Raw genomic sequence first — 12,530 nt, 5'->3', positions numbered from 1 at the left:
CATACATTTCAAGTAAAACTAACTCTCTTTTTACTTATGGTGTCTCATTAATGGTGAGATTTAGTGCTTGAACAATAACTTTTAGCTTACTTTGTAAATAGTAGTGGAAGAAATTTTAACATTTCTCCTTTTTATTAAACTTAAATTTTACTTTTAAACAGCATTCTTTTGGCTAGTGCACATTTGCATATGTATGCAAGTTTTACTTCGGACTTTACTAGAACCAATTGCTCATAAAATATTGGCTTTTCATATAAATGAGTTTATAAAGACCTTGATTATTTTGTAAAAAGGCAATCCATTAAGTAATCAAAGCATGCATCTTTATTGAAAAAGTAAAGTAAGCAAACCTATACATTTGACCTATGAAGAACAGATGCCACCCCAACCCCAGCCTATCTGAAAAGCAGGCTTTCTGAGGCATTATGTATGCAATGTTGTCCTGCCAAACATAGAGGTTGAAACCTTTATAACATTTAAAATATACTATGTATATAAAGAGAACAAAGTTATTAATTTTTATTTGATAAAGCTTCCCACATGATTTCAAGTATAGTAGATAGGCCTAATTTGGTTTAAAAATATTTCTTTTAAGAAGAGAGAATAAATCTCTGAATCATTCCAGGGCACTTGAAATGTCCTAAAGCTATCTCTCAGTTAAAGTCTTGAAATTTAACTTGGAAAGACTATCAAATATACATAACCCAAATATTATATTATACATTTTTGTAATTATTCTAAAAGATATCAATTAAATTTAAACTGGTTTTAATATTAAAAATTTGGTTCTGACCATAATTCTCCTTTTTAATCAGGCCAAAAAATATATCCTAGGTTGAAATTTACCACATGTAATACACTTAAGGACTATAATATATTTTGAACTACTAATTTTTCTAGAGAAAATACAAAGATTGTTTTTCTCAAAAATGAATTTCTATACCACCCATATAATTTCTTCCAACTTATTTTGAAATTTTAACCCTTAGAAGCCTCAAATTTTAGGTGGCAAGTTAAATACTTAGCATTTCTTACATTAGTAATATATTTATATTTTTAAGGACATTTTTCAAATAAGATACAAGACATTTAATTAATAGATTCAATTCTATCCTCTAATTTTTTTTTCATATGTGGCAAACTCAGATAAATATTACATTAGAGTTCTCCTTTGTGCAGTGATCAAAATCAAACCCGTGACCCTATAGTCTGCAAGTCAATGCTCTAACCACTGAGAAAACCAGCTAGGCCTACTGACAATTTTTATTAATTCAACAACTATTTTCTGAAAGCCAATAGTGCCAAGCTGTTCTAGATCTTGGAGATAAAGCAGTAACAGATTGGATCAAGTGCCTGCCACTATGAAGCTTACACTTTGTGGGGGAACATAAATACATAAACAAACCATTGGAATAATTTCAAATAGTGATAATCAATATGAATAAATTTAAAAATACAGGCAATATAAATTGAATGAAGGGGATAAGAGTTGAGGGATCAAATTTAGTTAGGGTTATCTTGGGTGGCATCCTTAAGAAGGTAACTTTTAAACTGAGCCTTGAATATTGAAGAAGAGGCCACATGGGGAAAGGTATACTATGCAGGAGAAACAGCAAATATAAAGCCCCCAAGTGAGAATGTATTCAGAGTGGCTGAGACTTCAAAAAGACAATCAGCACCATGATGGATCATTGGATCATGGAGAATGAAGTGTGAGAAGCAGAGGATGAACAATGGGCAAGCACTGGGTCCTACTGCTGCTGTTTCCTTTTTTTGGGAAGCTTTTCCAGAAGATGGAAGTAGTCCTGAAGTTCCTTTCAAATGACTTTGGAAGTCCATATACATATACCATTCATTTGGGTGGATCTATACTGCACATTCTATATATTCAGCTGGTACCTACCTCAGGGTTGCAGAGATGACCTAAGACTCTATAGATACATATTTTTGTTCATAATAATAAAATGTTTCAAACATGTTGAAAATAACAACATGGATATGAAAATACTCACAGCCCAGATTTAATAGAAGTTAACAATTCACCACTTTGTTTCAGAGCTTTCTTTGCTTTTGCATATTTTTCAATTAGATGTTATGGAATACAGGTATAGTCTCTTCTCTCATTCCTTTTCCTGCCCCTCCCTTCCTGAAGTAGTTACTATTCTGAAGTTGGTGCGTATCATTTCCAAACATATTCTAAACACCTTCTATAAATGTATTTTTGTCCATAAACAAGATATAGTATTGCTCCATGTATTCTAAAATGTGCATAAATTATATCATATTCATATATATGATTGTAAAAGCTATTTTCCCTTCAAAGTTGTTTGATTTAAGTAAATGAGATTAATTACCAAAAATTGTGTTGGTTGCTGTATGGTGCTCCAGAGTAAGAATAAAGCATAGCTCATTTATTTCTTCCCCTCTTCCTGGGCAGTTTCATTATTTGAAATAGTGTCACAATGAAATCCCTGTACATTTTTCTGTCAAGTCATGTAATGAGTTTCTCTAAGGCATATACCTGGATGGACTTGCTAGTTCATAAGGCATGTGCATGTTTAGTTTTATTAGGTGAAGCAGAAATGGCTAGTTGCCAAGCCTAAAACTCATTCTCCCTTAATTTTCAGTTGGACACATGGATGTCTGAAAACATTTCTCAACCTCCCTTGCTGCTAAATGAGATGATAAGGCCAATGATACGTAAGTGGAAATGTTGTATAGAGTCAATTGTCTTAAAAGTTAGCTGGCATATATCTTTTAACTTTTCTTTTGCCTTGTTCTTTTCCTCTTTACAGCTATCAGAATTATACATATGATGACTAGAGGTCTAGGGGCTATTCTGGACTATGAGTATATGAGCCCCACTGTGCAAATGCCAAGATTGGAAAGAACTTGGGTACCATATTGGAATTCACTTACTAACAATAGACTTCATTCCTTGAGACTTCTTGCCCCTACTATTTTAGTTTTTCTGACACAACCAGCCAGATATAATTCTAATTAATGCATTGATATTCCATATTGGTTTTCATTGTTTCATTTTATACCCCCACAATTAATAAGTAAGTTTGTGATTATACACATTATTTTATAATTGTTCAAAGCATTTTTATAATGACATCTCACTTTTATCCTCACTATGTGAGAAAGAAAAACAAGGACCTTAAAATTCTTACTCTGTAGCCAGGGTTGGGGGCTCAAGGAGGGTCAACAAGGTGACCAAATTCTCAGCACTATAGTTCCTGGTGATGGGTAAAAGTATCAAGGGTACGGGTATCTCATCAGCAAATGCTGTGCTCTGGTGAGGTAACATGAAGAGATAATCTCTTGAATGTGATCTAGTTATTTTGACAAACCTTGCCTGTCCTACTCCCAATTAATGTATGTAACATTATATAAAATATCTATCATTATCTCTTATATTGATGAGCAGAGCGTACTGAGTTGCTGGCTAGAATGCCCACTTGGGGCATTGGCTCAGACCAGGGAGAGTCTTGCCAAGTCAAACCAATTGGTTTACAGAGAAAGGAAAGCAAAGTGTGCATCTATCAGAGGGCACCGGCCCATTGCCTGGTCGCTGGATGCTGCCTCAGCCAATTTGCAGGCTGATGTTGGCATTGGATGTAAAACAAATCACCACCAACAACAACACTGGTTTCCAGGGCACTGGGCTGAAAAAGGAGACCTTCAGAGGGAGGAAGAAACTAAGACTTAATCCTATTTTTAGTTTAATTTTTGTGAATGTGGCAGTGACTTAGAAAAATCAGAGTGTCAGAACTATGCAGGCTGCTGGGCAGGGTGGAGAGACTGTGCTGAAGGAACTCCTGAGGACAGAAGGAAGTCTCCTGGGAAATGCCCAGGCCAGTTGTTGACTGGAACTTGGAATGGTCTGAAGGTGCTTCCAGCTGCTGCCTCCCTAAAAAGGCAATGTAGGCAACATCACAGGGCACACACATGTCCACAGGCGCTTTAGGGTTAGATTGATGTCAGTCTGAGGGACCATGAATTCCCATCTGCCATGAATATGTTTGCACCATCACCTCTTTGTCACCTCTGATGTCATGGTACAAAAGTCCCTTGAGTAGAGAAGCATATTTGGTCATAGATACACAAAAAGAAGTGACTGTGAAGAAAGAAGGCAAATGGATAATTTTACATATTTTGGTCTCCTGTAAACCGAACCCCAGCTCAGGTAATTTAAAATATATGCTCTCTGAAATTTTTCCCTCTACTTGCAGCAATTATGGAAAATTAAACCTATGTTCAATATCATGAAAAATTATAGAGAATATTTTATAAATCAAGCTCACTGTGTTACAACATTCAGTCCTGTTCATGTATGCCTAATAAATGCCACTCATTTCAAACCAGACTATCTTTGCTTGATAGTGGTAGGCAACATACATACTTAATAAACATTTAAAAATCAGGCCTTAGGGCTCAACAAATTTAGTCCCTGCCTACTGAATTTCTCATGGAAAATAACATACTTCATTTAAAGTGGAAAATCCAAGGAACTAGTATTTCTACTGAAATTGGATAGAAAGCTCTTACTCCATTTAATCAACTGACAGGATTGATTAAAGGCTCTGTTTTTATTTGATTCTTCAGTCTCCTACTGATCAGAGGCCACAAGGAATGCTTGGCATCAGTGTTATATGGGGAAGTCCATACTAGGTAGGGATTCTCTAACTCAGTGGTTCTCAACCTTTCTAATGCTGCGACCCTTTAGTAGAGTTCCTCATGCTGTGGTGACCCCAGCCATAAAATTATTTTCATTGCTACCTCATAACTGTAATTTTGCTACTGTTATGAATCATAATGGAAATATCTATGTTTTCTGATGGCCTCAGGCTCTATAGCAGTGGTTCTCAACCTGTAGAGCCTAAGGCATCGCAAAACACAGATATTTATATTACAATTCATTAACAATAGCAAAATTACAGTTATGAAGTAGCAACGAAAATAACGTTATGGTTGGGGGTCACCACAACATGAGGACCTGTATTAGAGTCATGGCATTAGAAAGGTTGAGAACCACTGCTCTAACTATTGATAATTCTGAAATCTTGGGTGATATTTTTTTAGCTTTGGTCTCCTCTAGTGTAAAATAGGGGGTCAGGAGATACCCTCAAATATCTAGTCCAACTTTCATGGTTTATGATTAACTCAGAGTTTTTGCCACTGGTTAGGACTGCTTCTGATAAGAGTATAATATAATAGTATGGGGGAGGCTTAACCATATCCAGTTCTCCTTTTTGGATCTGTTATAGTTAGGTAGGCTCACGTGACTTTTTCTATTCTATGGACTGTAGACTCAATGTCTCTCTGAGGAGTGTGAGTTCTTCATTGTCCTATTCCCCTGCCACGGCAGCCCTGCAAGCTAAATGTTGAGATAGCAGAGCCACAAGGTGGAAATAATCAGATCCTTAACACTTGAAAGAGAACTGCCCTAGAGAGCCATTTGATGAGTAAAAAACCTGGGAGAGTAAGTACATTTGAGTAACTGAGATTTCTAGGTTTGTAACTGCATTGTTGCCTGTTTTGTAGACAGCAAAAACATCATTGCCCAGACCCAGGTGGCTCACCCAAGACCGATTTATATTCATGAATCAAATGAATACAGTCGATCCTTGAACAAATGAGGATTAAGGGTGCAGACCCCCCACGTGGTTCAAAATCTGTGAATAACTTTTGACTCCTTGAAAACGTAACTACTAATAATAGCCTATGTTGACTTGAAGCCTTACTGATAGCCTAAACAGTCAATTAACACATAGTTTCTATGTTACATGTATTTTATGCTGTGTTCCTACATACAGGAAGCCAGAGAAAAAGAAAATGTTAAGAAAATCATAAGGAAGATAAAATGCATTTATAGTACTTTTAAAAAAATCTTGTATAAATGGAACTGTGCAGTTCAATCTCCTGTTGTCCAAGAGGTCAACTGTAATTGTTTACAGGCAAAGCCACAATCTATAACATTAGAAGAAGGCATGGGAAGAAATATAGAACTAGAAGTACTTATCAGAACAATGACAAAGACAAATGCTTGTATTGTGAAAGAATGATATGAAGTTTTCCCATGGGCATGTTTGGATGGGGGAAGGGAGTGTGGGAGAGGAGGAGCTCTTTGAGAGCATCTCTGTATCCTGGTTACTGTAGCACATGGCGGTGCTCAAGAAGTGGGTTGTGGAATTCAGATGAATTGAGGGAACACTTGGTATGGTGAAGCACATGGCTGATTTTAAAACTGACAATATAGAAATGGATATTGGTCCCATTCCTTACTCACTGCCTCCACCTTAAAAATATCTAAAATGTATACAGCATGTGACTGGCATTCGTACATTGATTGATTGATTGATTGATTGATTCATTCATTCATTCATTCATTCAGTACGTATTTACTGAGTGCCTCCATTGCTCAAAGCACTTGTGAAGCATTGATGAACAGGGCTGGATGAGTCTTGGTGGAGTTCACATTTGGGGGCAACAGGGCTGAATAATGGCAGGAACAGAGGGTTTAATTATTCTAATAAAATGTGGTAAGTATCATCATGGAAATTATAGGACGCCTGGAGGTTGTATATTTGGGGGACCCAAGCTAGGCTGGTGTCAGTGTAGGCTTCCAGTTTTAACCCAAGTCATGGTTTCTAGTATAATTAAGTAATGAAAAGAGTTGGCTGGATGTGTCCGCCCACATGTGGAATCTTGTGGCTGTGACATTGTTAATAACCAGAGTGCTTGCCAACATGAAGGGAAGTCATCCTCACTGCTCTCACCACTTCCATTTCTATACAGCAGCATTAGTCAAGCACACTGCGTATTGCAGGACTCTGGCCTGCAAGTAGGGAATGATTCTGTATTTCTTCCTCTATACCAAGATTTTCATGTGTTTGAGAATCTGAAGGAGAGATTATTTTACAGATAAGAAAGCTGAGAATAGGGGTAAGCAACTTTCCCAAAGTCACCTAGTTAATAAATGCTGGAGCAAGAACTTAAGCTCAATCAATCTGGCTCCACAGTGACAGCATTTCACCCCTGCTTTACCCTGTATTGCCTCTCAGTGCTGGATTTATAAGAGCAGAACCACCTTACTAGGAAATCAAGTTCTAGCATTAGTGTGTAGTGGCAAATCACTGTTAGCAAAATTATCCTGGAAGAGTCTTAAGAAATCCTAATAAATTCACCCTAGCCAGTTTGGCTCAGTGGATAGAGTGTCAGCCTGCATAATGAAGGGTCCTGGATTCAATTAAGGTCAAGAGCACATGCCTGGTTTGAGGGCTCAATCCCCAGTGGGGGATGTGCAGGAGGCAGCCGATCAATGATTTTCTCTCATCATTGATGTTTATCTCTTTTTCTCTCCCTCTCCCTTCCTCTCTAAAATCCATAAAAATATATTTAAAAAAAAAACCCACAAGAAATTGCAACGAAACAGTCACAATGGGGTTCTCTAGATGAGGGATGGGATTTTTTATTATTTAAAAAAGAATTTTTAATAAATTCAATGTGGTATTTTACTCTGACAGCTCAGAATAGGTTGTTGCTTGTTTGGATAAAGTTCCTACTTTATGTTTGGGACTGTGGTGTTTGAAAGACACATATCTACAAACACCAGAATCAACTGCAGCCTGGTAAGATGGTTACTCTGAGAGGCCCGGGGATGCTGAGGCCAACCAAAGGCAATGTTCTCTTCCAGAGAGGGCAGGCAATATTGCTTGCACTGTTTTTAGTTTTTCTCTCCACTTGTTTTGTTTCCTTTTCCTAAGCTTACATAAATAAATTTTAACATGTTCATTAAGCTTTGGATATAATATTACAGTATGCTGATTCCTTAAATTTCCTAAGTAATTAAATTATTGTATAAACAATTTTCTCCCTTTCATATAAATATTTCATGGAACTTGAAAAGTAAGACACGAAGATTTTTTGAGTCAAGTAGGACTCATACCATACCCCTTAGATTAGTATTTCTGAAATAATGGTTGGGATGTTGACTTTTTAAGCAAATTTCCAAAGTGATTCTAAAGCATCCTAAATTTTAAAGTCAACTGCCTGTCTATCCTGTCTAGTGGAGAGGTTAACAGTGGGTCAGTCTATCTACTGAATTAACAGTGGAATCTGCTTTTCATTTGATCATTTCCTACAGTGCTGTGTCTTGGTGTTATGTCTGTGACCCCTAGTGCTTGTTTCCCAATTGTCATATCTAATGCTCCCAAGTTGAGTTCAAACACTGCACTTAGAATAAGGAATTTGAGAAGCCAAATACCATCACAAGCAAGATTCATATCTGTTAACTGAACTAATATCGGTCAGGGTTCATGGTTCCAAGCATCAGAAGCCATTCTGTCTATTGCCTGGAGAGCTCTGGGGCCACCCAATCAGTGTGAATCTGGAGGACCAGGCAGAAAGTCAGGCACAGAGAGAAGAACCCTGGAGGGCTGGGGACAGAACTGAAGCAAAAATTCTGTAGCAGGAACAGACTGGTCGCCTCATTTTAACCCTTCAAATTCACCTTCCAGGAGCAGGTGTCTGATCTACTGAGCCTGCATCAGATTCATCTCCTTGCCAGTGGTGAGGCAGGGAGAGCATGGTCTGGACTTTGAGCTTCTACAGAAGGTGGTGACAACAATTCCCACCACAAATGCACTTGAGGGAAGGACTGCTCTTCTGCAGGGAAGCTCAGTAGGATTGAAGGCAGGACAGGCAAAAATGAGATAAGCGCATACTCCCATTTCTGCCTGGGAGGCACCCTCCTCCCTATAGGGGACCATGCCTCTTTGATTGTGGTACCACAATCTATGCCCTTCTCACCAGTGTTTAAGGAATAGGAACTTATGGAGAACATTGTTAATATGAATATATGGCCCCTTTAATGCAAAGCCAACTACATCCACAAAATATATTATTTCTCCTCATTTCTTGTATCAGCCAGATGCTTGCCACTGCTATGGGAAAAAATTAACCAATTAAGGAATTTGAAATTGTCAGGAATATGGTAGGGCTTAAAGAAAACACATTGATGTTTTTGTTTGTTTGTTTTCTCTACTGATCAACTTCTAGGTTCCTGAGGACACTTGTCATTCGTTCATTCATCTATTCACTCATTTTGTTGTCTCTTGGAATCAATTTGTTGTTGATGTCCTTATTCGTGGCAGCAACTACTACACACAATGTCTTATTATCTCTCATTTCCACTGGCTGAGACTGAGCTCCAAGTTTTGCTTGACCTTTGCTAACCTATCTCTCCTGGCTTGCAGTGGTCACACTAAAGCATTAATTTGTAACTTTGGAAAAACTGTGTAAATTATTGCACTGGATTTATTCAACCAAATGGTGGCCTTTAGTAGAGAAGGGTATCATTATTAGTTTATTCTAATCACAGGAGCCAACTTGATGTGGCCAATGGGACTAGATCATAGGAGAGAGGAAGGAAATACATCTTCATAGATAGGTAAAGAAATTAAGAGAGAAATAAGTCAGCATATATATATATATATATATATATATATATATATATATAAATATTTACTATGATATGCACTAAAATGTCCTATAATTCTGACTCAGATTCATTTTGGAAATAATAGGGGTATATACTATAAATAAAATTCTAACTAGAATTTGGAGGGGAAAATAATCAATATACAGTATTTGAAAGTAAAAATAATAGTTATGATAAAGGAAACTGGGGCAGTGGTTTTTTATTTGAAGAAGATGGCATACGTAGATGGCAGCTGATCTAAACCAGTATACAATAAATTAATCCAGGATGCAGCCATATCTGATATGAGGTATATCATGCCACCTTTTGAACTTCATCACCACTTTCTTCCCCAAATTAAAGGTGTATTTGAAATGCCAAACAATTTACCCTGTATATCAAGGATTACTACCTTGCTCAAATTCTATGTGCCAAAAATATTGACATATGACCCAATCAATGCGAAAAACTTATTACTTACTTTCTGACTGACATGTAACCCTTTTGCTTAGTTAAAAATCTTTCTCCAAATCATTCTAATGGTTAATCTCCTGACTCCTCATGTATGAGAGGAAGAGTAGTCATAATCTCATTTTTACTTTTCCCAGTCAAATTCTTAGCAAATTTATTCTAGTTTCAAAAAATAATTGCTATTTTCTTTCTATCTTTTCTCACAGGGAGAAAAAACCTTCAAGGGCTGCCATGCCTTTCTCTCATGGTGCAGTTGGGAAATGTACAACTCAGGGCTGCTGATGCATGGAATAAATGGACAGTCTTGCTAACTCTTATTATCATCATTGTGTCGAGAGTCTATGTCAGTTCGAAACTAAAATGTCCTTCTTTGCATCCACAGCACTTTAAATATCCCAACAGTATCTGCATTTATATAATGCCCATCTGCGCAGTATCAAATCATCTTGACAAATGTTCCATATTTCTATCTTCGTGTGTGTGAGTGTGCGTGTGTGTGTGTGTGTGTGTGTGTGTGACTCAGAATACTGAGAGGTTACACTAGAATTTTTTTAGGTTGTATGCATGTCCAAAATTTGCAGGCTTCACTGATAGTCAGGGTCATGTAACTTGGAGAAAACATGGGCAAAATGAATCCAAGTATATCAAAAATGATTAGTCAGCTCCATTTTCTTTTCTACCACACTATTTTACATCATTAATTTTAAATGCAAGAGACAGGGAGAAATCGACTTCTGTTTAATGAGATTTGATTTATTCAACCTTGTGTTATTAGTGAAAATAGAATACCTTGTTAGTTGGAAAATACATTTAAAATAATGCACTGTTTTGAATAAATTATCAGGTTGATGAATATATAAAGATAATATTGATATTACTTTACTTTTGCACACAATGTTGGCAGTTTACAAAGCACATTCATATGCATCACTTTGCTCAATACTCATAATGCCCTGGGTATTGTTTTATGAACAATAATAGATAGTTAGGAATCTAAAGCTCAGGAAGGTTAAGTGACAGCTAATAATGCCACCTTTTGATCTTCATCACCACTTTCTTCCCCAATAAAGGTGTATTTGAAATGCCAAACAATTTACCCTGTATATCAAGAATTACTACCTTGCTCAAATTCTATGTGCCAAAAATATTGACGTATGACCCAATCAATGCAAAAAACTTATTACTTACTTTCTGAATGACATGTAACCCTTTAGTGAAAAGCAAGGGTTCAGTTTCTGGTTTTATGTTTCCAAATCATTTTCAATATTCACTCCTCTCCTTTCCCCCCCAAAAAAATAAAAATAAAACCCACAAAGAAACAACTAAACAAAAATATGGCCCTCATTATCTCTTTCCTGCACTATTTCAATGGCCTCTTATCTGCTATATCTGGCAACCTTCCCTACCACCCACTCTTGAGCTCCCCATTGCTTCAGATAAGCATTCTTTCCTAACAGACTGTTCTTGGAGCCCTTTGCTTGGAAATTAAATGCTAAACTCTTTTCCAGGTGAGAGGATGAGATGGCCAGTTTTCAGACATTGTGAAAGGGGAGAAAGCAAAGAGTTGTTTCGTTGGCTTCTATGTAAACCAAGAAGTTACCAGTGAGAAGAAGCCTCCCTAGTCCCAGGCTAGGTCACTCTTTCTTGCCCTTCTAAACCAGTACTCTGCAGGGGTTAGGGCCTCCTGGCCTAAGAATGGAGTTGTGGTGGCTCACATTCCAAAGTGACAAATGAACCTGTCACCAGCCTGTGCCTACCCTGGATCCTCATGCCTGCCAAGGACATCTATGTGAGAAGATGGATAAACCCTGCGAGGCTGGGTACCTACGCTCTTGGCTAGAACTGGGGCTGCAAGCCAATCATAAGGATTTTGTGTCACATGTTACAGCATGGAGCAACTTTGAGAACATAATGCTAAGTGAAAAATTAAGTTACAAAAAAAAAAAAAAAAAGAAGCAATATTGTGTGATCCTATATCTACAAGGTAGAGTAAGTTAGACTTGTAGAAACAGAAAGTAGAATGGTCATTGCCAGGAACTGGTTGTACAGAGAAATGGGGAGTTGTTTAATGAGAATAGAGTTTTAGTTTTATGAGATATAATAGTTCTGGAGATTGGTTGCATAACAGGGTGAATACATTTAACATCACTGCACTGTACACTTAAAATTGTTAAGATAATAAATTTTAAGTTATGTATTTTTTACCACAGTTAAAACATTTTAAGTTAAAAGAAACTTTGTTACATTTTATTTTTAAAGATATGAATGAACTAAAGAAATAATTTTGATTATTGTAATATCTATATAAGGTATAGAGGAGGAGATAAGATGGAACAGAAATCAAAAGAGAAATAAAAAAATATTTCTGAAGAGCTGGTTTTCTAATGGGAGAGATAGAAATCAGACATAAAGTGATGACATGATTTCAAAACACTGTTCCCATAAAAAGTTTAATCACTACTGGAGTCCTAGGTAAGGCTTATAGAAGAGATCAAATTTAAATTAGAATAATTTCGGAGCTCTTTCAGGAGGAGGTGATATGTTACCTGGCTTTTAAGGTTTACTTGGGCAA

The sequence above is a fragment of the Pipistrellus hanaki genome (assembly GCF_964339955.1).
Source record: "Pipistrellus hanaki genome assembly, chromosome: 1".
NCBI lineage: Eukaryota > Metazoa > Chordata > Mammalia > Chiroptera > Vespertilionidae > Pipistrellus > Pipistrellus hanaki.
This window is presented reverse-complemented; position numbering follows the sequence as displayed.